Source organism: Biomphalaria glabrata, chromosome 1 (genome assembly GCF_947242115.1).
Source record: "Biomphalaria glabrata chromosome 1, xgBioGlab47.1, whole genome shotgun sequence".
NCBI lineage: Eukaryota > Metazoa > Mollusca > Gastropoda > Planorbidae > Biomphalaria > Biomphalaria glabrata.
Window position 1 is genome coordinate 13,809,451 of NC_074711.1, and position 25,940 is coordinate 13,835,390.

The 25,940-nt window shown below is 34.7% G+C and overlaps 1 protein-coding gene across 4 annotated transcripts in view; it reads left to right on the forward strand.

Annotated features, from left to right (window-relative positions):
* Nucleotides 1–25,940, forward strand: part of LOC106075221 (thyrotropin-releasing hormone receptor-like) — a 159,194-nt gene that overhangs the window by 114,880 nt on the left and 18,374 nt on the right. The window contains exon 1 of one of the 4 annotated variants that reach the window (XM_013236164.2): nt 5,830–6,163. The exons of 2 other annotated variants lie outside the window; for them this stretch is intronic. The gene's annotated coding sequence lies outside the window, so the exon portion shown is untranslated. Of the gene's footprint in view, nt 1–5,829; nt 6,164–17,296; nt 18,172–25,940 lie in introns of those variants that run through there. One more of the 4 variants, XM_013236165.2, reaches the window with a different exon arrangement.

Consider the following 25,940-nt stretch of genomic DNA (forward strand, 5'->3'; position numbering starts at 1 on the left):
CATAGTAAATCTTTTATTACTAGTACATCTGTTATGACAAGATACAGTTATTGAGGGATTTTCATATAACGAGTGTTACGTTCTTGATTACCTGATATCATAACATACGATTTCTTTTGTGAAATATGTGATCAAGTCTCAACCATAAAACAGTTGAAACAGATATCCGCCAGACAATGATCTTCAAATCTAGATGCTAGAGCCATAGACATAACCCACTTTCGAGATAAGATGACGGCATTTTCAGCAAGGGCAATAACTCACGTCTCTAAATGATTACACGCAATCGAAGGAAATAGCCGGAACAAGATGTAAATATGAATGTTATTTCGTTGTATATTTATTTTGTATTGTGTCTTGAGGAACACGGCCTGTTTTAGTTGAGACGTCTTTTGTATCCTTTCTCCTTACTATACCCTAAGAACGAGATTATGGTTCGATTCTCTTGAGAGACACAGAGAAAGCTGGAGGTTAGAAAAGAAAAAGGGATCCTGTCTGCTACTTAATCTACCTCCCTCTCTCTATCTGTTTTAGCTCTCAATTCTCTCTTTCTCTCTCTCTTTCTCTCTCAACACAATGACAAATATTTTAAGGATGAAGCCAGATCTCAGCTAGTTCAATAAAACATACATCATTGGTCTGTTTGATTGACCTTCACCTTACTACTTCACAAGCCAAGAGACCCAACGAATCCCATGTTGACACTCCCTGTTGCCGAGTATTTACATACTGCACTAGTTTCTACCCTCCCTTACATACTTACCACTGTCAGCCTCCCCTGGGCCAGCTCGTGCCAGTTCAGCCACTCTACCTACCATGTGTTTGTTCTCCTTGGCCTTGCCTGCACTGTCTTGGATGTATTCAGAATAATTGATCACTTCCTTCTATTGGGCTGTATTGAATTTTGGTGGTATAGCATAGACTTGATGGCCGTAGCGTGATCATTCCTTTTAGATCGAATAAGAAAATAAGAAAGAAAAAATGAGAACAAACATAACATTGAGTGTTTCCTGCACTACATTAGTTTAAAGGACTTAATATGTTTTAGTGGGATTGAGAAATAGTATTCTCAATCAACACACACATATATATATATATATATATATATATATATATATATATATATATATATATATATATATATATATAAATGTTTGATCGAAATACTTCTCTTCTACATTACTTTATAGATAAAAAATTCGGAAACTTGCCAAAAGTTCGCCCTTTCTTCTAGAAGTTATAGCTGAGAATCATTTATTTCCGTTGTTCGTCCCTGACGTCACATGAAACTCTGTTGGTTTACACACCTGCCAACTTTGAGCTCTTGGGTTCCAAGGGCAGAGCAGCTGTCCATTAATATTTGTATTTTCCACTAAAAAAATGTACCATCTTCTTAACCTCATTCTCTTGGAACGTCAAGAAGGAATGACATCATATAGAAGAAACGTAGCTACCGTTATGGCCTGATTCTTCTCCACAGTTTATAACAATTTTACCAACATGAAACATTTCTATTTTCTTCCCCACAGGAAAGATCCTTCTCGGTAATCCCTTTGTTAAACGTCAATAAAGTGTTGCTGTTTCGAAAAACCCTCATCTTACAAGATAATAAAAAGGCATGGATTCTACATTCCGCCTCACAGAACTATCTATTGACTCACAGAACTATCTATTGACTCACAGAACTATCTATTGACTCACAGAACTATCTATTGACTCACAGAACTATCTATTGACTCACAGAACTATCTATTGACTCACAGAACTATCTATTGACTCACAGAACTATCTATTGACTCACAGAACTATCTATTGACTCACAGAACTATCTATTGACTCACAGAACTATCTATTGACTCACAGAACTATCTATTGACTCACAGAACTATATATTGACTCACTAAACTATCTAATGACTCACTAAACTATCTAATGACTCACTTAACTATCTAAAAACTCATTAAACTATCTTATGACTCACTAAACTATCTATTGACTTTCTATCTGCTGCCCGAATATTTCCAGGGTTCACATAAATTAAGATAAGATTAGCTGTTGGTGAAACGGTTTCTGGTGGTGAATACGCTTTGGAATTTTCAGAAGTTGCAAAGGGAAAAGATCTTCTCTCGAGACGTAAAATATCACATAACTCTGTATTGACTCACATAACTCTGTATTGACTCACATAACTCTGTATTGACTCACATAACTCTGTATTGACTCACATAACTCTGTATTGACTCACATAACTCTGTATTGACTCACAGAACTCTGTATTGACTCAGAGAACTCTGTATTGACTCACATAATTCTGTATTGACTAATATAAGTCTGTATTGACTCACAAAACTCTGTATTGACTCACATAACTCTGTATTGACTCAAATAACTCTGTATTGACTCATCGAACTATGTATTGTCTCACATAATCTGTATTGACTCACATAACTCTGTATTGACTCACATAACTCTGTATTGACTCACATAACTCTGTATTGACTCACATAACTCCGTATTGACTCACAGAACTCTGTATTGACTCACAGAACTCTGTATTGACTCACAGAACTCTGTATTGACTCACAGAACTCTGTATTGACTCACATAACTCTGTATTGACTCACATAACTCTGTATTGACTCACATAACTCTGTATTGACTAACATAACTCTGTATTGACTCACATAACTCTGTATTGACTCACAGAACTCTGTATTGACTCACATAACTCTGTATTGACTCACATAACTCTGTATTGACTCACATAACTCTGTATTGACTAACATAAATCTGTATTGACTAACATAACTCTGTATTGACTCACATAACTCTGTATTGATTAACATAACTCTGTATTGACTCACAGAACTCTGATGAGCCACCATCCAATGGTAAGACACGGATTCTAGTGTTAATGAAGACCCAAGAAAACTCTGCACTTGGAAATAGAATAATTTAATTTTCCAAGTTGAAAATGTAAAATGATAGAACACTCACTGCACTTTATATAATAACTAGCCATATTTTACCCGCGGCCCGCGGGTCTTAAATTGCGTATCACTGTCGATATAGTCACTGAGAGTGTTTTGGAAACAATTAAACGAAATAATAATGTTATAAGTAAAGCGAATGCGTGAATGTAAAAATAGTATGAATGGAGCTATCAAAATAGCTAATCGACCTAAATCCATTTTTTTAATAAAAATATTTGCTTGTAGGCATACATATATTTTATTTAAATATGAAATGGACTTTATTTTGTATGTTCATGTGTTTTAAAGTATAAAGTAGATCTATAGATAAATATGGATCTAGAGTTAAATATTGGCTGGGATAGATTTCGTTCTGCGCTTGCTTGGAGCCTTCGCTATGCGCAGTGTTGACCTTTCTTGTTAGAAGTACGCAATTCATGATTGGAACTAGATCTAGTAAATGTTTGTCAACACGGTTTTGCAGCTATAGCGAACGAATGTATGAAAAATGCTTTAGAAAAACAAATTTGAATGTTAATTTGATTAAAATATGAAATGCATGTGTTTAATTATAAAACTGTCTTTGCGAAGAGAAGTTCCATCATCTTAGAGTTGAATTAGACCTAGGAAAAGAGAGATGTGTAAAATTTCGGTCTTATCTAAAGTCTAATGAAAGAATGTACGTCAGGAATTCTAAATTCGCAGATATAAGGAACGAATGTATGTAAAACTGCTTTTGAAACACAAATTCGATGCTTATTTTACTAAATAATGAAATCAATAGACTCTATATTATAATTTTCATGTGTCAAAGTAAAAAACTTTCTGTGCAAAGTGTAGTTCTTAAAATTAGATCTAGATCTAGATCTTTTCGACCTTCTGTCATGTAAACATGTCCTAGATCGATGAAAAAGTTACACTTTCATAGAGTTGGGCAACTTTATTTTTGTGGGTCTTAAGTTTGTTTTAGGGCTACTATACATACGTCACGGTTCCAGTTAGTACCTGAGGAACATTAATTGCAAGTTTTCTCATGTTCGGTGTGGATGTTTTGATTTCTATGCGAGATATACATACATACGCCTTACTTTCTGCTTTATAGTATAGATAGACTATAGAATTAAATATCAATTATAAATTCACTGTAGTAGACTTAACATGAAGTTTCCAACTTGAGACTTAATGACTTAATGGACGGATTCTAGCATTGATATACATTTTTTATAACCTCGTCTCATCTATGTATTATAGTTTATTCCTAACTCAGAAATCGAAAGTTTTCAAAAGTTTTGGTACAAGAAACGAATTATCTCCCTTACATTATGTATACTCAATTGTGGAAACTCGAAGCTACCAGAATCCAATATGTAAAAATAAAACTTGTTTACACTTCTCTGGTGATCTTGAGGCTGACACTGTTCTACATGGTGTATAGGTACAGTACTTTCTAGCCCAGTATAAAACTTCAGTTCTAATCTCGGTGCTGATAAGGTTTTTACTTGGTCTTTGTTTTTATTTTATTTTATTTAGAAACACCCGGGAAACTTGTCATTATTGACTTCTTAGGAACAAGACTGCAACCTTGCTTCAGGCTCACATCCAGGTCATTATTGGCTTGTTCAGGATAAGGCTGCGTCTTTGCTTTAATTAGGCAGATAAACTCTGCCTAACCCTAACCCTAGCCCTAACCTATGGGCCTGAAAGGAGTATTTGATTCACGTACTATTTCTGTCCAAGTGTGACCTTGAGTATTGAAGCTGTGACTAAGTCTACTTCCTGTCAAGCTCATCTAAGTTTTTTTTTTTTTTTTTTGAGACTTTGTTTGAGGACAGTCAATGAGATTTTTCCCCTGTCAGAGATGAGTGTTAAGTTAAGGAGCGCCTAGTTGATTTTGGGTTACCTAAAGGTAAACATTGCAATCCATGCGATATTTTTCTAAAACTTATACCATGACCAAAGTTTTTAATTCGTTATGTAGCCTATATCTTAGTAATGTTTCACAAGTAAGATTTGACTTACACTTGACACTGCATCAGTAGCTTTAAGCATTTAGAAACTTCTTATTTATCTTACTGTATGTGTTCTCGTCCTAAACCTAACCCTCACCTTCTTTCTGTTTCTTTAATCATTCTCTATCCAATACAGCCTCCCCTCCAGCCTTTCTCTCTCTCTCTCTCTCTCTCTCTCTCTCTCTCTCTCTCTCTCTCTCTCATTTTACAGTACCACTGTCCAGAATACCAGATTAATCAGCTGGAGAGCTCATGTCCAAGATTGTGAACTTGAAAAGCTGCTACCCAATCCCAGTGCTAACTAGTGGATTATAATATTCACAAACATTGTGTATTGTTTTCTGTGCGCACTCAAGTAGTTCAGATATCATTGTGACTTGATCCTAATCATTAGTACAGCTGAACTGACACACTGTAATTGGAATATACGACCAGGTTGAACTGCAATGTACAACAGAGTGAATGGGGGAGGGGGGAGGTATGAGAGAGGGTAGGGTGAGGGCGAGAGACTGCGAAAATGGAGGAAGAGGAAAAAAAAGGAAAAGAGTTAATGGAGGTAGAGAGAAGGGTGGGAGAGAGGTGGGGGCAGGAAAGGAGGAAGAGAAACTGAGAGAGAGAAAAAGAAAGGAAGAGACAGAAATATATACAGAGGGAAAGAGAACGTATCTACAGTAGGAGACTATCATAGCAGGTAAATGTACTTACGGCCTGTAAAAGAAAGTATTCCACGAGGTCTTTTGTCCTGTACAGGGCACTCCACAGTCAACATGACCTCCCCCGCACTGCTCCCTTCTTGTCTACTCCGTCCTCAATGACCTGGATTGATCAGATCGGGTGTACAACTCAACCCAGTCCTACATCAGTTAGTCACATTTCCACTCGGTACGGGAAATCTGTTTTTCTCTGAAACAACTTTTTTGTGCCGTTGTGACATTGTAAAGGGACATCACTCTATGTGATGATACTCTAGTACAAAGGCATGTTTACACCATGTACTATCAGCTCTTGCTATCTGATATAATCAAGTAAGAACTCAGAGGAGAACAAGTAGATCTATATATGTGTGTTCAACTCTTTGGTTCATTTGTACATGAACACTAAAGTGTACATCTACGTAACGGTCTGGCCTATCAGAACAAAGTCTTGGCTTACGTTGTGGAGGAAATTTAAAATATTTCATCTGTAAGTTGGAATTTTCGTTCTTATAGTTTAAGACATTATTTTTAAAAGTTTATATTTTATTATTAACAAAATAAAATCGTATTTTTAATTTCTCAAGATATCTTATAAATATGAATTGGCGTAGCAAGCTAACTGAAAGCTCGGAATAAAAAACAAACAAACTAGAATTTGGAATGTGAAAAAATATAAAGTCATCCTGTATAATTGATTTTATAAAAATACATTCCAATCTATGTATCACCATTCTACCGCTGTATCATTCTTACTTTTGTTGCGCCTTCAGACCAGTAAACATGTCACACCTCTTAATGCACTTCTTCTTTAAACTAATAAACGACCATCTTTCAAAGGTCTCTCGGGGTCACTATTAGTCACAGGCCCGGGCACAATGAATCCCCTGTGCGACATGGTCGCTTCAAGAATGTTAATTCGTACAATTAAAGAGAGATTAGAATCAAATAAACTCTCCTCCCCCCCCCCCCCTCCACCCGAGACAGAGTCCTGGTTAAGCAAATGTATTCATCTACTAGACTATTACAATTTCATGAACAGACGTTTAGGTCGAGACTTAGGACACGATGACCAAAAATGTTTTTGTGCATTCATTTTATTCAACTCTGGAATGAATAATGCCTGCATGCGAAAATAGCCGAAGACTTTAGATATTTTCTCGATCTCTCCAGCCAAATTTAAATTAATTTCTTTTTATGCTTTGAAAACTTATAACGGTCAAGCCAGAGTTTTCCTAGAGTTTTCCAACGAGCTAGTAATTATTTTATACACGATATACATCAACTATTAAATTTATAGGAAAATTAAGAGCCGTTTTTGAGATGAGGGTCCAGGTTCCACTTTCCCCCCTGTACCTACCTACCCTGCATGAGGTTCTGACTTCAACAGAGGTATTTTAAAAAGCTTTTTTTAGGTACTTTTTTGTATAACCTGTTTCCCTAACCCTAACCCTTTGTAGAGTGAAAAAAAAAAGAAAAATTCAACATTTTCACATTTTCAAAAAGCTTTTAAATATTTGAGCTATAAGCACAAATTATGATAATTCCAGTCTTAGAATCACGAGTTCTATGCATATTATATATAGCAATCTGAACATTAAAAAATAAAAATAAACTTCATAGCATCATAAATGCTGCTGGTAAAGTCATTGGCGAATACCAAACCCCATTTAGGCAGCTGTTTGAGATAAACATCCATAAGAAAGCTAAAAAGGTTCTAGAAATAAACAAGATTACAAAGAGAGTTTGTGTTACACAAACTCAGAGGCGGCCCCCGTCGAAGTCGGATCCCTGTCGGATCTGCATATTCGCAAATAATATTCAAGAGGTGATTTAATTTTGATGTAAAATGTTTTACATGTTTCGGATGTTCCTTCAGAGTTGAAGATAATTACTTCCTAGTCCAAACCTCCCGCAGGACGACGGGGGATGGGAGCGGGCAGGGTTTGAACCCTGGACCATCCATAAATCTGAACGACAGTCCAGCGCGCAAACCGCACGACCAGGCAGCCATCCGATGGTCAAAAGTAATAATGTTTCAAAGATTCATTTACCGTAAATTTGAATATAAATTAAATAAAAAATAGTAGATTAGTTTTAGTATATTAAAACATTACAATATTGATCAAAACGTTTGGAAATGAAAATCTACACTTTTTTTTTTACACTTTAAGTTTAGAAATTGAAATTCTACATCTTAATCTAGTCTATTTTAGTCTAAACTAGATCTAGAAATTCTAGATATAGACTCTAAAATAATTTTAATTAGAATATAAATCCAGATCTAGATATACTGTAATAAAAATCTAGATCTAGTTTAAAAAATCTAGATTAGATCCAAATCAAGATATCCCTTTTTTAAACGCGAGTCACATAACGAGGCTTAATAAACATTACTGTACCGAGTTCTTTTTTTCATTTCATTTGAAGAATTAATTCCATATGACGTCAAAGAAAAAAAAACACTACGTCACACGGCCTAGCTAGACTAAAAATCGTCTTCATTGATACGAGCCATTTATCGAGTGTTCACAGACTTTGGTGCACCGAGTGCGTTCTTTAAGCATTTCATTTAAAGAATTCATTCCATATGACGTCAAAGGAAAAAAAAAACACTACGTCACACGGCCTAGCTAGAATAAAAATCGCCTTCATCATTACGAGCCATTTATCGAGTGTTCATAGACATTGGTGCACCGAGTGCGTTCTTTAAGCATTTCATTTAAAGAATTCATTCCATATGACGTCAAAGGAAAAAAAAACACTACGTCACACGGCCTAGCTAGAATAAAAATCGCCTTCATCATTACGAGCCATTTATCGAGTGTTCATAGACATTGGTGCACCGAGTGCGTTCTTTTAGCATTTCTTTTAAAGAATTCATTCCATATGACGTCAAAGGGAAAAAAAACACTACGTCACACGGCTTAGTTAGACTAAAATATGTTTTAATTAATACAAGCAATTTTTTGAGGGTTATTAGACATTGGTGCACCGAGTGCGTTCTTTTAACATTACATTTAAAGAGTCCATTCATATGACGTCAAAGAAAAAAAATTCCATTACCTCACAATAGGCTAGTACCGGTACCATAAAAAAAAATGTCTTTATTTACACGAGATATTTAACGAGGGTTCATAGACATTGGTGCACTGAGTTCTAATAGAATTTATTTAAAAAGGATCAAAGCCGCATTGTTTTTGCGTTTTGTCTGTCAGTCGGACTGTCCGTCATCTTGATATAAAAAAAAAAACAACTAAAAGTTATTAAAAATTGATTAACCTTTATTCTACGTTTCAAAACATCGCAATAATTTTTAGGTATGAACACAATTGAAAAGTTTATATAATAGATTGTTCCGGATGTTTGTATAAATAGTAAAAGAAAAAGAGAATTTCAGATAAATGAAATACCGTTAAGTAAATTTTTTGGATGGTCTCGTATAAAAATTAGATGTACTACAGCCATGTGGAGAGATTTTCATACCTTACTTTGGTGTTTGGATTCTGTTTTCCTTAAAAATCGGAACATAATATTAACGATAATTAGATTTTTTAATGTTTTAGGTAGAAAGTTAAATGTACTGTAAGAGAGTAGTGAGTTAAAATATTTTTCATAAAAATCCGTAAAAACATTATTTCGTAAATGAGAAGATTATTTGTTTATTAATTAGAAGAGGGAGTTCAAACAATTATTTGGCGTTAGTAGATTTTTAAATAAATTCGGAAATTTCTGGCGACGATTTGTAAGAAACAAAATCCGGAACTTTCTTTATCGATTACAAAACTTCTATGTTATGTTTTAGCAAAAAAATTAAATGTCTAAAAAGTAATTTTCAGTAATCAATTCTAGTAAATTACTTTTTTTAAAGCCCTGAACAACCTATTGTCGATATTTTTAAAATTTGTTTAAAGATGAAAATACGGAACAATTTGATATTGATAACCAAATTATAGTGACGCATTGTCAAATAATATAAGTGTAATATTAGTAAATTATGCGATTTCAAACAATCATTAGGCATAATTCATGTTTTATAAAACAATATCCGGAACATTTTTACACTTAATGAAATATAAGTCAGTATAAAGATTTTGATTTAGCATTAATATGCTATTTACATAAAAAACGGAACAACATATTATTAATAATGTGTTTTTGCAACGTTTAAGCATGGAAATTGAATGTAATATAAATTAGAAGAGCAAACAAACATTTGTTGGGGTTGATTAGTTTTGCACAAAAAAATCCGGAACAATCAATTTTTAGATACTTAAAACTATTGAGATGTTACGGGAGGAATATTAAAGTGTAAATCAGATTTTTAATAGCTTTTAGAGTTCTAGTTTTTTTAATCTAATCGTGACGGACAGACCGACCATTAGACAAAACGCACAAAAATATCTTCTTTTATTCGGATGGGGGCACTAAACAAAAAATAAATAAAATCTGATTTTTTTAAAAAGTTTAAGGAATTGGTTTAGCACCTGGTCATGTAGCGACGTTACGCTACTGCACGAAAATCGCTGCATAAAAAGTCCATTAAAATAAAATGTGCGTGATATTTACATACAAAATGCATTATTAGCCTTTATAAACAAACAGAAATGTTTTCTTTTAATTTTAGCAGCTAGTTGACCAGAAAAAACATCTTTAACTATTATTTATATTTGTTGTAAACATTTCCTGTACATTTTAAAAATATATTTGACTTAGTGATACTGAAAATACAAAAAAAATTGCATATCTTTGTTAGCATATTGTAACATTGCCTCCCTTACATTTACGTAATTGTTTTAGAATTGGTGTATTTTTATGAAAAAAATCGCTTGCATAATTAATTTTATAAATTAAACGGTTTGCTTTTAGAAAACCAAAAGTAGCCGTTGCACCTAAACTTTTCAAGCCGCATTTAATGATGAAATAATATTTTTCATATCTCTTCTAGTTTTCGAGATCTGAGTGTGACAGACGGACAGACGGACATTTTGCACAAACCTAATAGCGGCTTTTTCCCCTTATGGGGGCCGCTAAAAATCACTCTTTGTGTCAGGATTTTGTGATTTTACCATCTCACAAGAGATACAAGACACCGATAGCAAAGACAAACAGACATACACACTCTTGCAACCAAATCATTAAATAGATTCTAATATAATCTTTTTGCATGTACATTATGCGTGAGTCTGGTGTGAATGTATATTTTGGTTTTCTATAGTTATAGTTTTCGTTTGGTGTAATGCATAAATTGAAAGACACATTTTCTTATGGATAATAATACACAGTATATATATATATATATATATATATATATATATATATATATATATATATATATATATATATATATATATATATATATATATATATATATATATATATATATATATATATATATATATATATATATATATATATATATATATAATACAGCACAAAGTTCTAAGCCTATAGGTCGAGTTGAATTATGTCATTAACAACTGAGAGTGAGGTACAATAGTACATGAATTTTAGAAATTCAGGGGACAGAACTAGGCGAAGCTATTGTAGGTATTCAAACCATCAAGACCATACGGGGACAGCTGTGAAAAAGTTAGGGTTTTATTTTATTAACTTACATCACAAGAGGGTCAAACCTAACTCACGGCAGGTGTATTTTTCAATGGATGTACTCACACATAGAAGACAGCACAGAACTCAGGTAGACTTTGTCTTGAGTTACGACGAAAAAGCTGTGGAGAGTTGGAGGTGGGTTCACAGCTATTCAGATCGTGTAACAAAGAGAACAGGAATTAGACCCCCGTGGGTTTGAGGTCAAAGGTTCCAGCAGTCCTTTAGTCCGCATGTTTTCTATTGACTGACTGACGTTAATACTTTTCCCTTGACCTCCTTTGTTTGTTACTTTACAAGTTGGAAACATGTTTGTACTCAAAATGAACCACACAGCGCTAAAACAGAAGTTTGGATCAAGTAGACATATATATATATATATAAGTAAACAGACATTTTAAGTTTGTAAGACCTTTTTTTTTTCTTTTTTTGTTTTAATTCTTGAACTTGAATTGAACTTATGATTTACATAAAACATACATGAATGGGGGGGAGGGGAGAAGTTGGGGGCGCCAGCTCCCGCTTTCTTATTAGGGCGTCTCTGTTTTACATTTAAAAAAATAGCCTGGTGTTAATGTGTTTAAAAGAAACTGTTCTTTTATTTCTTTCCCACAAGAGAGTGCTAAACCTTTTTTTTGGCTCTTCAAACACAGCTGTCTTCAGTAAATGAACAAAACTGAATGTCAGATTTATAAGACACTAAATAGCCAGACATGTAAGAATTCTGCGTGCATCAAGATTTGAGTAAAAATTGTTGTTTTTTTTTAAAAGGTAAACCTTTCTATTGTATACTTATGTTCGTGCGTGTGTGTGTTTTGTGTGTGTGTGTGCGTGTTTGATTAAGAGTTAAAGACTGGAAAGTGTGAAGCGCGAATCAATAATGAAAAAAAAAATATTTATCCTGTAGCTTTGTCTGCCTAGATCAGGGGTTCTCAACCTGTGGGTCGCGACCCACTTGGGGGTCGAATGACGATTTGCCAGGGGTCGCCTAAGACCATCGAAAATTGTCTACTCTTCTATTGCTGTATGTGTGTGTGTGGGGGGGGGGGTCACGGCAGAATGGTGGATTGTAAAAAGGGGTCACCGAGCATAAAAGGTTGAGAACCACTGGCCTAGATGAATTAACTAAGAGATTTTTTTTTTTTTTGGGGGGGGGGGGGGGAGTCATAGGCCACATCGTAAGAAAATGCATAACTAAAAAAATAATTAAACAATATCCGTTGAGTCATGTTGATTGTAGGCTATAGTCTGATAAACCACTTATAAGAGTCCCGTAAATAAGTATATTCACCTGTAGGTCTCAGCTTCACTTTCTAATAATCTCCTGATTGGTATGTGTATTGTTTTGTGCCTCGGTGACACTGAATAGCACACAACTGTTTCTAATTGACATTAATGGCCTACCAACTAAAGTCAGATTATTTGCAGACCATTGCATAATATAAAGAACAATAAAATAAAACACAAGAAATTGAAATTTTACTAAGAGAATTAGATTAGCTACAGAAATGGGAATCAAATTGGAGTCTGTCTTTCCAACCAGAAACATGCCAGATAAGAGTAACAAAAAACTAAAGCAAATAAAACTATTTATTTTCTGTCTATATCAGGCTAGTTTTATCATGCAGTGAAGGAGAACAAGACAGATTTTGAATATATAGCAAATTTCGAATTCTTTCCCCCAGAATTCACTACATTTAAATGTTTCCAGAATGTGACAGCTCGCATCACCAAAAAGAAAATGTTAACACAGAAAAGCGTGATAAAATAAAACTTTACGAATACTAGGTACAGAGTTGAGCAATGGAGATACTAATTGTAGAACAGAAATGTTTCTTTTTCTCACAGTGATTGTTGTGTTTAACAATGGCTCCTAGTTGACATTTTCATTTATTTAATTTTCTTTTATTTAGAGATGGCGTGATAAAATTTATGTGTCATTATTTTTTTCTTCAACTTTGACATTAATACATTTCTATAAATAAATTTGAAAGTGAGGCAGAATAAAACAAAATGTTGAAAACTTTAACAGTAAATAATTTTTTTGTCAACCCCCAATCAAATATTCAAATAAAGGCCTGCAACTGTGCTTAATGCTGTGACTTTTTTTTTCTAGTAAATGAGCATTGTCAATTCTGATTCGCAACTTTCTGTTGTATTGGGATATCAGTTGTTCGAAGTTTATGGAACTAGCTTTAGTAGTTTTCAAGATATCTTGACAGGAACATTTTTTAAAAATATTTTTTAGCTAAATTTTTTTTATCACACATTAAGTTGAAAGTAAAATTAAATAAAAAATGTTTTTCTTGCTTTCATGCCAACACATATTGTTATAATACATAATGCTTTATTAAACAAAATATATAAGATCCACACTGTATATGGGGCAGTGTTATATCATTGTGCAACGTACTGTGCAATTCTGACCAGCAGGAGCTGCCCATGAGTTCGTGTAGAGCACAATCTCTCTCTCTCTCTCTCTCTCTCTCTCTCTTCACTCTCTCTCTCTCTCTCTCTCTCTCTCTCTCTCTTCACTCTCTCTCTCTCCTCTTTGTCTTGTATTTCTCTGAGTATTTCCTGGACTTGGCATGCTGATCTAAGAACTTGACACTATTACATTAAAGTCAATGTAAGACAATTGTGAGCGGTGACTAGGCTACAGCGACTATTGTCCGCTAAGGGGAAAACCAAATAAACACTCGTAGCCCGTAACAATAAAGACACGTAAATACTTTCAGCCGGTGCCAAGCCACAGTATAAATTGAACATTGGTCAATCCTTGGCATTTAGGAAGTCGTAGGAGATTTTAACGGGCAATTATTTGAGTCCAACCTGGCATAGTCTTCTTAGTGTTATTCTCATTTTATGTTTTGGAAGTGTAGGCCAAAATCTACAATAGTCTTTAATGTGACTTTTATGCGTGTTTTCTATAAGTAAACAACATGTAGACGGAGTTCCCCAAATTTTTACAAACACCTGGCTGACCGACTCAATAGTTGATGGACTGAATTATACACACACTAAGATTACACGAATGTATGAAATAAATGATCTTGACTTTCAATTATTTTATTGTTCTATATTACAAAGCTTCTATCCACTCACTCTGTTTGACTGATACAATTTTCATACTCGCTATCCCTCCCACACTCTTTCTGAGATCAAAACATTAAACAATTAGTTTATTATTGGTCATTAATTATATTGTTTGTTATTGAAAAAGGGTAATAAATGTTAATTATTGAGAGATGCTGTATATGGGAAGTTATTTCCCTTGCTACATTTTGTACTCCTACTTCCCATTCTCGGATCAAGTGGAAAGTCGCCGTAATTCTCCATAGTCGATGGCAATGTATGAAACAATTAGAAATACCAATTATAAATGGATTTGTGGTAATGGATTCTGGTTTATATAGAAAAAGGGATTTTATTCCTACAATATTGAGATATGTTGCAGAGATTTTAGCAATACTTTCCCTCAGATAAGCTTTGTTTTTTTAAATATTTTTTTAATATCTTGCTGGTATTTAGCTTAAATCAGCGTTCATAGCTTAAAGTTATGTTAAAATTACATGACGCTTTATTTTTCTATCGGGCAACTGATGTAACATTACGATCTTCAGGTTCAGGGTAAGTATGTGTCGGTGCCATCATATCGGGCAACTGGTGTAACAGTATTATCAGGTCATATTTGGTGTGTCGTTGTCATCATCTCGTCCAACTAGCTTGTCGGTCACATTGACCCTGTAACAATGTTGGTGTATTACTCTTTACAAGTCCTGCTTTCTTATTTAACCTATTAGATAAAGCATTTACTTTGACTTACAGATCTGGTTAAAGGCAGATCTTTAACAAAGTCGAGCTTAGACTTTCTTAGTCAGTGATCTCTTCTCCTTTCTCCTATTTAATCAAAAGTAATTGCTACTAGGAGTATATGCCTAAAAAAAAATGTAACCCTAAACAATGTAACTAAATGAGTGTGCTGACTCAGAAGTACGTAACGAAGGCTGAAGACATTCTAGAACAATGGCTGTCAGCACAAATCTGTTAAACAAGCACCGAAAGTTAAACTTAAGCATTCTAGTTCCTTACAAAATCTATACAAATACTTCTAGAAAACGTCCGCCTTTGATTAGTCTATTTACTCACTTTACAGTTTTATAACACAGACAAAAGGAAACTGTACAAAATAAGAAGAGTTCCTGTTGGCCAAACTGGACAGATTTTTCTGTAATCCAAATGTGATGCTCTGAATTTCTAACGCTCGGGTTTATGTGTTTCTTCCCTGAATACACCACAGCTCTATCTGGCAACGTTCAAAGGAGACGGACTCATTCCATTTTTTTTATCGTGTTAGTTCCTTGTTCTGCTGTTAATGACCTTGTACCTGTGACCCTGACCTTTTGTAGCGCTTCACTTTTTGACTTGATCCGTCAATCAGCGCCGTTAACTGCAATAGATTTGAACAGAACCTCATAGGTGTCAAAGGTTATTTGCTCAGACATGCTGACAGTGAAATATGTGTAAAGATATATGTTCTAAATTATTTTAAATTTTTGAATTTATTATACTTTTAAAGTATTTTCGTAATTTCTTTACTGCTAATGTTGACGCCAAGGTTTGTCTTCTGTAACATGTCTCTGGCCTCCAGTTTACCGGAAAATAAGTTTAGTCTTCTGATACATGTCACTGGCATCCGGTTCACAGCAAAATAAGTGTAGTCTTCTGATACATATCACTGGCATCTGGTTCACAGCAAAAAAAGTGTAGTCTTCTGATACATGTCACTGGCATCTGGTTCACAGCAAAATAAGTGTAGTCTTCTGATATATGTCACTGGCATCCGGTTCACAGCAAAATAAGTGTAGTCTTATGATATATGTCACTGGCATCCGGTTCACAGCAAAATAAGTGTAGTCTTATGATATATGTCACTGGCATCCGGTTCACAGTAAAATAAGTGTAGTCTTCTGATACATATCACTGGCATCCGGTTCACAGCAAAATAAGCATTGTCTTTGGTAACATGTCTCTGGCCTCCTGTTTACTGCGAAATAAGATTTATCTTTGATAATATGTCTCTGGCCTCCAAGACAAAGCATTCTTCATGAGAAAGTCTGTGGATTTACCAGACAAACCTGTACGGTAAGATGAAGCGAAAAGACGTACTATTTTGTTATTGGAAAGAATATCAGACTGTGATAAGATGACCGACTTACAAGCCTCAATAACCAATCTGCCTGATAAATGACATGTGTACCATGTTAGGACATTTGCCTGTGGGACAAGATTTGAATGCAACATATTTTAGTACATTATTTTTCAACACGACAAAAATAACAAAATTATTTTTTTAAAACCTATAACGTAGTATCAAATTTCACAACTTACGCTAGTGACTCCACTCATCAGGGCCTGATTTACGACAGTGGGAAACTGTGGAGTTGACAGGGCCTCGCCCTTAAAGGAGGGCCTCCACAATGCCAAATATTCATAGTAATAAAAAGAACATAATGGATATGGGATTGAATGTACACTATCTCTTTCTTCACAGCTTGATATTCTTTAGGATTGATTCACACTGTAAGTGCATTAAATATTGAAGCTTAAAAGGGTCTCCACAAAAAACAAATCAAAGGGACTCTTCTTACTAAACTTACCGGCACTGCACATATCATGCTCATTATAATTCCTTTAAAAAAAATACCAATTTAATGTTTGTTTTTTAAAACGTTCCTCTCTCACACCATGCAGTCTTTAGGACCAGCACAACGACCTTTACTTTTCCCCAACTAATCTCAGATACCCATGAGATATGGTTGGACTCAGAGGCACCCTAAAGATCTCGAAATTAAAAATCTCATTCATTTCCAAGATTCGAACCAGGGACCCTCCGGCTCGAAAGCCAAGTGATTTACCACTCAGCCACCTCCCCTCCTTCTTGAAGTGAAATATAATATCTTTTTTTTTTAAATATTTATCTTAAAATTGGTATTGGGTCAGGTGATGAATACGAAAGTTTTAACTTGAAAGCTCTTGACCTATTTGAAGTTCTATGCAGACAGTCCACAAAACCACTGGGCTATCAGAATGTGCATTAAAGAGATTGCAAATGGCAGGTGATACTTTGGCCAACTTGTCAATTATAAGATAACTTCAGTCTACCAAAAACCTACATTTTCCAAGAATGACAGAATACATCTTTTATGTTGTTTTTCAACTTAAGTGCCCAGTTCCGAAAATGCAAGAACAATCTCTGATAGGTTCTTGTTTTCCAACTTAGTTCATTTTCCGAGAATACAAGAAGGCACTCCCAGTGATTCTCAATCTTTTGTTTTGTCAAGTAACTTTTTTATTTTGGTACCCTTGTATGTACTTTATATTGCACTTTAGTCGAATTTATTTATTGTGATATGAACTAAATCATACGAAATCTCTTGACTTGATTCGTGTGTCTACGAATGATAAAATGTCTTGCAAGCACAGGTTGAGAACCACTAAAACATGCCAACTCTCGAGCTCCATCTGAGTAGCAACAGTACAGAAAACATTGTCTTTCTAAAGACTGCTTCTTACATGTGTCTGTGTTTGATCTTGTCATAGAAGTTAAAGAACATGATTATCTTCAGTCAGTATAAGATACACACACGCACACCAAACACACACCACACACATACATACATACACATACACACCACACACACACACACAAACACATATGATTGTGAAAAGGTGTCAAAATGAGCCACTCTCACCCTGCACTTCAGATAAAAAATAAAAAAAAAGTGTCACCTTGTTGGTCGGCTCAAGATTTGTTCAGCTTTGCAATGTCGGTCTTACTATATGTCTTATCATTACACATAGTGAGCATCTGAGATTTCACTAGATGTAAGTAGACACTGATAGACCAATTAGATTGTTTCAAAATTTACTAGTTTAACCCTTGACTAATTTGAACCTCGACTATTTAAACCTTTGACAAGTTTTGATTGTTTCAAATTTCACAAATATTTCTTATAATTTCTTTGAACGAAAAGAATTTTTTTAATTAGTTTGACGTGTAAACATACTTGGCATGTGTGTGTGGGGGGGGGATGCACTGCACAACAATGTGGAATAGGTTTGAAACAAATCTCATGCATTTGCTACAGGAAGACAGAAACAGATAGCGAGAGAGACAGACGGACAAACAGGAAAGGAGAGACAGCTAGAGAGTTGTCGGTAAGCGAGATACAAAATACATTTAGAGTCTAGACAGACAAAGAGATAAAAAGAGACATAAAGAGAGAGAAAAAAAGAAACGGTCGAGAGGAAGTAATCTAGAAAAAAAAACAAATAATATAAAAGTTGTTTCATTTTAAATGAAATTCTTACTTTATGTCAATCTAATTCAGACCAACCGCGGTGTATACATATGAAATGCATACTTTATATACACATGAATAAAATAAAAAATTGTGTCTAGCGTGTTGGCAGCTATATGCATAAGAAATATTACTGATACTTAGTAAATAGAAGAATGAAATGTAATGGTTAGTTCCTATGAGTCCTGAAAAAAAGACAACTTTTCAATGAATTCGATAATTTATTAAATGATCGCTCTGAAACTTTAATAAAATGTCATGCACCTCGAGCTTATGTGCACAATTTTCGATCGATAGCAGAATGAAAAGTTGTGAGAATAGATTCGAGACATTCACCTTGGTTCAACTAGGACAAAAAGTGTGAGTTCATAGTAGGACTAGAGCAACTCGTTTACATGATCAATCTATAATATTACACTATGTCCTCCACTTTATAACTATTTAATATTCTATTGGATATCTTGTCCTTGTCGGTCAAGGGCGTTGTATGCAATTAATGTATTCTCTACCACTGATAAAAACATCATCATAACATCTAAACTGTAGTGAACTTTTAGTACTAAAGAAACTCATATTAAATAAATCTTAACAGTTAAATTACTACAAAATAACTAAAGCTATGGCATCAGTAAAAAAACAACAACTGTTATTAAATTAAATAATCATTGATCGCAAAATCAATAAAATGTAAAAGTGTTATTTTTTTTACTAGTCTTGCGTTTCATAAGTTAATCTGGTTTAACTTCAAGGAATTATAAAGGTGGCAGAAGATCAATAAGCCATCAGAGTTAAACCTTGTTAAACATCGATAGACTAATTTGTAGCAAGGCCTGCGACATTTTCTCCACTGCTTCCTATGACGACAGGCTTAAGTTGGGATGTCCTACTACTGAATAGTAATATAATATAATAATATGAGACAGAGGTTTAAGTTGGGATGTCCTACTACTGAATAGTAATATAATATAATAATATGAGACAGAGGTTTAAGTTGGGATGTCCTACTACTGAATAGTAATATAATATAATAATATGAGACAGAGGCGTCGCTAGTGAGAGTGCGAGAGGTACGGCTTGCACGGATGACACTAATCCTAGCGACGCCGCTGCTATGAAATGCACTCTAAGAATGCGTTTAAGAAATTGTCTCAACACTGTTTTTTTTACAGACACAAAAAGTCATTTCCATTGTCTGACATTGTCACTTCAGTGCTGTCTATGTCTGCATTAAATGATGTTGGTAATATATTAATCTCTTTGCATGTTATTTCCACGCGACAAGTTTTACAAGGCTATTAGCTAATCCCAGGAGACACGCCGTAACCACATCGTCGCTTTCCAGAAACGTATTGAAGTTGAATACAAACATTTAAAAAATCATCTCAAGCCTAAAACTATTTTATATTAATTCAATAACAAACATGTTATGTTCAATTTGGGCCTCGTTTTCACATCATTGCGTCTCTTCCCAACAATTAATTGCATAATAACATATTTTTATAATTTATTTTTTTTTTTTAAATGAAACTAAATTAATCTCTGGTTTTAAAAACATGCCTTGGACCTCCGGCTCATTGTTTTCTTTCATCAAAAAGTAAGTTTAGCTGTCTTTGCGTTTTCTTGATTTTCTCGATAATTAGTTTATTTAAAAACAAAAAAAAAAGATTTGATCACAGTAGCGAGCTTTAAAGATTTTCATACACGCTGGTAAATAGCAAAGCTTTTTCGATTTGTTGTCTATACTGTAGTCAAGCCTGTTGTTAAGTGAAAAATTGTGAAATGTTTTACATATTTCGAATGTTCCTTCAGAGTTGAAGATAATTTACAACCAAACGCGGGATGGGAGCGGGCAGGGTTTGAACCCGAAACCATCGATAGTCCGAACGACAGTTCGGCGCGCATATTGCACGACCAGGCAGCCAGGTATTGTAGTACTTCGTGCACATCAATGTTGTTGTTTATTTTTCAGTCTTGTAGAAACAAATGTCTAAGCTCTCTTGCTTTTAGCAAAAAGTCATTTCTATCATGTAGTTGGCAGCAGTCATCATTGTATATGTCGTCCTTGACCTTGTCTATTATGTTGATTAATTTCACAATCTCGTCAGATCTAGCACTTTCATTTCTCGTCTGCTGTTCTTGAACTTCCATTACGTCGTCACCACATTTCTTCATATGTTTTATGATTTGCCTTCTTTATTCCTCTTTGACTATCTTAATGAACGTTAACTGGATCTTTAGCATCAAAGCTGCTACAAAGCAGTCAATTAGTTAATTAATCAATGAATTATTGGTCATTAATTACTTTGTTTGAGCTCGAAAAGGGGAAATATCGTCTACATTATTGAGAGATATACTTGTAAGAGCGGATTTGTTTCCCTTAGATAAGCTATGTTGTTTTTAAAGGATGTTTTACAAAGCTTTTATCAACTCACTCTGACTGTCTGTCTGTCTTTGTGTGTGTCTGTCTGCCTGGCCAAAAGTCTGTACACCTTATTTCTCCCACACCTAAGCTCAGAACAAGCCGACATTTTGCACAATTATTTATTTTACCTGACAACACAAGAATCAATATAACAAAATAATTAAACAATTAGTTAATTAACTATTGGTAATTAATTACTTTGTTTCATATCTCAAACAAGAGAAAGAAATATTACTTGACTGAAGTGGTGGTCTAAGCTGAATTCGTCCCCTTTATAGATTGTCGACTAAGGCTTATTACAAATTTAATTACATGACTGATCCAAACTAATTAATACACTTCATAAAAGCTTTGTTTTTTTAAAAGTCTTTTTTTATTTTGCTTGGTATATTTTACTTGTTACTTTTGTAAGTGATTAATTACCTTTCTGTTTTTTTAGGCAATTCATTGAAGATTTGAAATGTGAATACGTCTTGTGCATGTGTGGGTACATTTGTAAATAATATTTCGGGGCAAATTACTTTATTGGCGCCCCTTCACCATTTTCCATCAAATATAGGCTAATAAATAAAACTATTTAATAGCAATATAATACTAATAACCTTAGAATGTATTACCTAACTAAAATATCCACAATATTTTTTTGGCGCTTCTCTGCGTGTGGCGCCTCCCCTGAAGGTGGGTCCCGCGGCATCGTATACCCCTTGCCCCACCTCACAGTGACTCTGTAAGAGTGACTGCACTGACCTGGTCAATGATTTTCCCCGAGGAAACGACATCATTTTGTCTGGACTATCCATGACTATACGGTACTATACCTAATAAGTAAGTCAATTAAAATCAAATATTTATAATAAGTTGTTTACAAAATGAACACATAATGAACAAATAACGACATTAGGATGACAAGCCGTTCCTATGATTTTAATGGTCGGATAAAATTAGTGCACTAAGCTCCATCTGAAATTTCGAAAGTTAAAAAATCAGAATTACTCGTCATAAAGATTGCGAAATATCCAGTACAGCATGTTGGTCAATGTCAGTTTCATCATCACTTGTAAAAAAACCATAAAACGAAACAATTAATATGTTTACGACAATGATGCTTTAAAACAGACAACAATTGGAGCAATATACAAATATACCTTAAGAAAAACAAGGCTTATATTAAGTGTAATTGTATCAATAAGTACGGATCAATCATGTAATTAAATTTGTAACAGATCTAGATTAATTATAATGAATCTGTGCGATTAGAAATATTTTTACCAATTGTTTTTATTTAGCGCAGTTTCATAATTCTGCCTTTCTCAATGCGCTATTATCCTATCATTGTTAGGACCAGTTTAGTATAGAAGACTCTAAAGTAGCAATCATACATAAAACACTCAATCATAACCTTCAAATACAAAAAAAAATCTAACAAGGTTACAAAGACAGTTTGTGTTTCCCGAAGTGGTCCACCCTGGCAGGTAAAAAGGCAGGTTTCAATATTTTCAGAAAGAATATCAGAATGAAATTCTATCAAAGACAAATGACAGAGAAGAATGGAGAAAAAATGTTTACAGATTTATTGTGGTGCCCCAAGCTGACTACACACATACACAAAAGAATATGCCGCCCTCCCTTTTTTAAAAATAGCCTTACGTTCAGTAAAACAAATGCTTACAAGATAATTTCATATTTTAGCCAAGCCTCTATGTATTTAGTCAATAACTTTGTCGTCATGATATTCTGATGACGTTGAGTGCAGTTCATTCATAAATGCTGTCATCATAACGGTGGTGAATTTCTACTGCTTGAGAGAAAACATTCATCATTTTACTACATTTTTTTTGTTTGCTCAGGATTCCAGCAACAGTTATTACTTATGCTTCTTCTTTTTCGATTCTTTTTGCATTATGAATCTAATCATCACTTTTCAACACTGTTCAAGATAATAATTGTGATTTGTGAAGGATTTCGTAGCGGGGCTAGCTCCAGATCTTTACCAAACCAATAAGAATTAGTATGTGACTGGACATGTCACCTATAATACTTTGAAATACTGAATTCCTCATTAATCTTCGAACTCGAAGACAAGCCTTATTATTATTATTATTACCAGTGGCGTAACTAAGGGGGGGGGGGAGGGGGGGGAGAAATTTAAAATCCCCCCGGGCCCCCACCTAGGGGGGGCCCCCAAATGGGTGTCCGAAATTTATTTGTAAATACATAAATTAATATATTTGATTGACAAATAGTGTCAACGGGTGTCTTTTTTTTCAACATTTATGGATTAAAAATTTATCACAAAGACTAAACCTAGATCTAGGTCTATCAGTACGTTGACTTTGTTGACATTTTAAACATATTTTTTCCCACAGAGATTAAAGTTTTTTTTAAAGTTAGTTTTACATTTTAAACTTTGTTGCCACGAATAAAACTGCATGATATATAGCGAATTCCAGGTATCTTGTTACCTTTACTAATAATAGATCTAAATGGCGAGTATTTTATGGCTACACTAATTAACCTTGAAGCAAAATTTACAGAATCGAGTATAACAGATCCAAAAGTTATTCTTAATAATGCAAGAATAGTCCATTATTCGGGTTTGGCGTCTATAATTTCAGAATTAAACTTCACACTCGAGTTATTACCCTTCATCAATCCAATGGAAACTCTATTTTTATTTCCATCTAATCCTTTTGCTTTCGCACAAAACATAAACAACAAACAATAACGTAATATCATATAATATTAGCACATCCTTCCTTTTGAAGTTATTATCACACCCTTCCTTTTAAAGTTCTTAAGAGTGATATCTACCATTTGGGGGCCCTATGCAAAACTGATCGCGCGGGGCCTAGTCTGGGTAGGGATAAGCATAATGTCAAAAGTTTTTTTTTTAATTAGAAAATAGGCCTACTTTCGTCTTTGCAATACATTTTTATCAAATGAAAGCTCGAAATGCCACTTTTTATTTATTGGCACCCCAAAATGTCAATTTCGTCTATTCTTAAGGAGATTTGAATAAATTAAAAAAAAGTTCAGGACTTTATCGTATATTTTGCCTTTTCATGAGATTTCCTGGAGGCCCTGGAAAATCAGGAGGTCACGAAAACCCTGTTATTTTATATACGTTATAATGGTTTCATTTAATAATGTACACTTAAAATTAGCGAGTGTCTTATGAAAGCGCGGGGCCCACTGAGACCGCATAGGCTGCAGTGGCCTAAGGCCGGCCCTGTCTAGTAGGAACTTTAACAATTCGTCCACTTCTGGTTGTCTTGACTGGCACAACAAGTTCTCTAGACGTTGGTCTATAACTGTCTGTTTCGTTTGTTCCAACAGTTTGCAGTTCATTGTCTCCATCGGTATCATAGTACCCAGAGATGTCTTCATCGAAACTCTTATTCAAAAAGCGTTGATTTCTTCTGTATGTTTTTCCGTTTGTCTTTATGATGTAAGATCTGGGTGCTGAATGTTTTTTATGACATCTGCTTTCTGCCATGTTTGACCTAGACGAACTCTCCGACAGAATAATCTTTAGGTAATCTTGCTTTTGCATTGTATTTCACTTTGCTTTTCATCTGTCGTTCGTTGAGTAATGTCTCTGCATTTTCAGCTACCGATGGTTTCAATAGTTTGGGATCAGTTCGAATGATTCCCTGAGTCTTCTACTCGTCAGAAGTTGTGATTGTGAATACGGCAGTTCACTTATCGGAGTATTTCTATACTCGAGCATAACGAGATATGGATCTTTCCCACTTTTGTATGCTCTGAATCCTTTTGCTTGCGCACAAAACATAAACAACCAACAATGACGTAGTACCATATAATATTAAGACAGAATCTTCTTCATGCAGTGGAAAATTAAGAATTTTTTGCCTATCTTGAATTCTGGTCAAAGCTCTTGCTCCCAATTAATATAGTTCGGAAGAAAGAACAAAGAAATTAGTACCCTTTCATGCTTTCTGCAAAATGATGAGAAACTGACAAAAACCCATTCCATCAAAAAAGCAAAAGAAGGTAGTGAATACTATGGATTCCCTGTAATCCCTGTGGGAAGCGTGGTCGAGAGGCTAAGTGCGCTTGAACTTGGCTTGTCTTGGTTACCTAGAAGGGGACTCGAGGTTCGACACCCGACTCGGGCAGAGTTGCGTTTACTGAGCGCCTAAAGGCAGAACGGAAAACCAACTCCTAGATTGGACCAAAGCGCTCTGAGCATGCTATAAGCATGAAAGTAACGCTATATAAAAGCTATAGAAGAAAGAAAAGACTTGATGGGAAGTTGAGTTCTAATGTAGGACTGTCAATAGAACTGCAATTCAAACGTGTTGCGACAGAAGTGCTGGACAGATTTCATAGGGCAGATTCCAAAGGCTGGAAAGAAAATGGATACCTTTGGGTTTCTTCTTGAACCAAGACACCTGTTAGATGAAGACCCGCTTATGACAAACTGTGCTACTTTTCCTGTTTGTATGCACGAGCACTTTTCATCAACAAACCAGTAATACAATCACCAATAGACATATTGAGGAAACAGGCTTCATATGGTAATTACGTGTGCTCAAACTTTGCAACCTCCTCCGAATACCGCTAACTCAGGCCACTTCCATTACGTCATGTGAGAGATCATTCTCAAAGCTCAAGTTCATCAAAAGCTATCTTAGGAGCACAATGACACAAGAAAGGCTTATCATGGCTTTAATGTCAGTGAAGTCACAAATACTAGAAAGTATCGATGTAGTTGATGTTATAGATGTCTTTGCTGCACAGAATGCACGGCGTGAAGCGATATCAATTGAGATTTGTCACTTGTGCATTATTTAACTAATAAACAAAGCTTTTATTCATTAAAATAGTCTTGATTACTTTTTGTTAAG